Raw genomic sequence first — 2,265 nt, 5'->3', positions numbered from 1 at the left:
TGGCTTCTCAATATGTATCTGGTTTGAATTTCTGTCCATGAATTGTGCATGTAGCAGTATGTTGAACGTACTAGTTCCAGTCAATGTTCAAAATCATCCAATCCCACGTCCCAAAGTTCTTGTATGCTCTGTCCCTTAATATCTAAATTAAATAAAGTTCCCCATCTGTTGCATCAGGATCTATCCTCCAGAATATTTCTGAAACCCCTAGGGGGCATCTACATGTCTTCATTTTTACTTGTCACATATTCCTCTCAAATTTTGTTGCAAGCTGCTCTTCATTGTTTCTAGCCATCTCCTTTATTGGCAGCCATGCTTTTGTGGTTGCCCATCCTTTGCCTGTGAAAATGGACACAGCCTTATCCTTTATTCCCTAAGATAGTGGCAACTCAGAACTACTTGAGGATATCATAGGGAATTTACAACACAGAAAAGAAAGTTACAAAATTGGGTGCCAGACATCATTGCCTCTTAGAGTCAGTTGTCCATTCCTGGTCCCAGGACTTGAAGTCTGATCCCTGTTCTCCTCCCATCTCTGTCTCTCCTCACCCTATTGCCCTCAGCTACTTCTTAGATCTAAGGGCCAAGTCTTTGATACTTCCTAAAACATTCACTGTATTTCCTCCTTTCTGTTCAACCTACAAAAACAATTCTTTATAATAAAATCTCACTCACAAATATATTAATTTCACCTTCATGAGACAACCTTTATTTGTTTAAGCAAAAGCCTTATAATAACCTCTCACCTTGAGGTGTTTATTTAGTACTGAGTGAGACATTCAAGAATCATGAATGGATACTTTCATTAAATGTATGAACTTAAGGACTATACTGGATATTCTCCAGAAACAAAAAAGGCCTATTGTTAATTGACTTGCTTTCCTTATCACTAGTAAGTGCTAGCAACTTTGAATATTAAATTTCTTACTAAAATAAAATTTAGGGGGCCACCGGAGTGGCTCAATTGGTTAAAAGCTCGCTCAAGAGCGTGAGCTCTGAGCAACAGTGGTTTTGATTCCTGGCCCGAGTTGAGCTGCCAACAGGTAGCAGGATGGCTCAGCTAAAAAAAAAATAAATTAAAACATAATAATAAAATAAAATTTAGGGTTTTGCTTTTATCTGTAGCATGAAAAGTGAAATATGCTTACCAATATTCACAATTTAAGTAGTACAGCTTGCTTCAATCTTCTGGTTGGAGTCACTGTGGGAGGTTGTAGTTCCATTAAACTATTTACTGATTTTCTGCAATTTGCTAAGAATTGGTAGACACCAAAATTTTTTCAACCTTGTCCTTGAAAGATTTACACTGCAGTGGGATTTGGTGGATTGTATAGCTGAAGGAAAACCTCAGCTATCTCACATACAGAGAGAGAGAAAAAGACAGAGAGAGAGAGAGAGAGAGAGTCAAAATGCAAGGTTGAGTGAGGCCATACTTTTGGTACACTGAATGGCCCTTCAGAAAATTTTTGTTCTCTTGCCCTTTAGAAATATTGGAAATCTTTTTTCTAAATTTCTTAAGTCTTTTTGTCTATTATTTACATTTTACTTAAATATTTTCTCCCTAATCATTTATTCCATGTGCTTAATAGTATATATCTATAACTAGGATGGTGACCTTTCAATATTGAGAGTGCATCAGGATTCCTTCAGAAAGACTAGTCAAAGTAAATATATGTTTTCAAATTCTACCTGAAAACTTTAATCTGGGAGAGACTAGCCAGATCTTTAAAAATTTCGTAGAGCTATTATGAAGCACACCAAGTTTTATGAACTACTTATTTAAGGATACACTCTAACATTTTTTTGAAATAATTTAATCACCCAACTCCCATGTTCCCTTTATTCCTAGTTCCCTTTTATCACTGTCAGCAACTCTGAAAGCTCTTATTGATGAACAGGCTGTACCTTGATTTCTCAACCATCTCAACAATGTGATTTTCATCAGTTTATATTCTTAATTGGCATATTTATATCTTGTGCCTTTCATCATTCAGAATAGCACTGTTGTAGAAACCCCTACTTAGTAACACCTTCTTTTTCTTTCAAGTCAGAGTGGTGTTATTCCTCAAATTCATCACAGCAGGTTTCCCCTTTCCTTCTTCTTACCACTCACATACAGGCTGTAAGCATTCTTTCCAACATGACCGCTATTCCCCAAGAAAGAAACAAAATTAGCCAATACAATGATTTTAACTTCTAAGTTTTAAGTTATTTTTAAGCCAATGTAGTAATTTTTAAGTTTCATAATTTTAAGTTTCTGCTTAT

This window comes from Hipposideros armiger, unplaced genomic scaffold, assembly GCF_001890085.2.
Source record: "Hipposideros armiger isolate ML-2016 unplaced genomic scaffold, ASM189008v1 scaffold_761, whole genome shotgun sequence".
Lineage (NCBI taxonomy): Eukaryota > Metazoa > Chordata > Mammalia > Chiroptera > Hipposideridae > Hipposideros > Hipposideros armiger.
Note: the sequence above shows the minus strand (reverse complement) of the source record.